Source organism: Mandrillus leucophaeus, unplaced genomic scaffold, assembly GCF_000951045.1.
Source record: "Mandrillus leucophaeus isolate KB7577 unplaced genomic scaffold, Mleu.le_1.0 Scaffold130, whole genome shotgun sequence".
In the NCBI taxonomy this organism is placed as follows: Eukaryota; Metazoa; Chordata; class Mammalia; order Primates; family Cercopithecidae; genus Mandrillus; species Mandrillus leucophaeus.
In genome coordinates, this window is record NW_012101255.1 from 2,699,628 (window position 1) to 2,700,792 (window position 1,165).

Below are 1,165 nucleotides of genomic sequence, written 5' to 3' on the forward strand. Positions count from 1 at the left end.
AAAAAAAAAAAAAGACATTTATTTAGAAAAGTGATTCCAGGCCACAGGACTGAGGGACTGGCGAGAGGGGAGTAGGCGAGGAAAGAAAGCCAGCACAGGTGCATTATCGGCCGCTCACTGCCTTAGGTAACTGAGGCTCAATCCGGCTGGGAGCTTCTGAGGCACTTTGTGTGTAGAAGGAACCTCAGAATTGTCCACTGAGAGAGAGAAGAGGGAGGTCTTCACCCTCTAGTTCTCATCCCCAGCTCATCAAAGGGTACCCCCTATCATGGTAAGTACCCTGCAAGCCCAGAAGGCAACCAGGAGGCAAACAAATGTGTCCTGTGCCATGCTGCAGGATCCAGGAGACGTCAGGCAGCCAAAGCCAGAGCCGTCGGCCACACGTGCACAAAACTGGTTGCTGCGGCAGTGGCTGAAGTTGTAGCTGGGCCAAGAGGATGTGCAGCATCCATTTCAAGTCTGTATAAGAGTAGGTGAAGTTAAAGCTAGAAAAGTCGGGTTAAGGTTATATTGTAGAGGGCCTTGAACATCAGCCCAAAGCTTTATTTGCCACTCAGGATTTCCACACAATGCAGTAATATAAATGGCAGTACCAAGGGGGTGATTTGAGTTCCTTTCGCCTCCTCCCTCAATAACCCCAATCTGCCATTCTCCAAAAAAAAAAAAAAAAAACATATTATCTTAGTAAAAACCATGCAAGTCCTCTCCTCCTACTCCCATTAATCAGTTGCCATGCTTAAGCCACTCTATAGAAATACTAAGCACCCAGTCGGGTGCAACTGTCTCTCTTACCTTTCTATGAGGAAACTCCAATAAATAAATTGTTTCAATGCTTAGATCTTTATTTGTATACATCTTTAAGATTAAAAAAAAAAAGGCAGAACTTAGGAACCTTTAAGAAAGAAACCAGTCAAGGTGGTTCATGCCTGTAATCCCAGCACTTTGGGAAGCCAAGGCAGGAGGATTGCTTGAGTCCAGAAATTTGAGACCAGCCTAGGCAACATAGCAAAGACCCTGAAAAGAAAAGGGAAAGAAAAAAGAGAAGAGAAAAGAAAAGGAAGGTGGGGGAAAGAATGAGAGAGAGAGAAAGAGAAGGAAGGAAGGAAGGAAGGAAGGAAGGAAGGAAGGAAGGAAGGAAGGAAGGAAGGAAGGAAGGAAGGAAGGA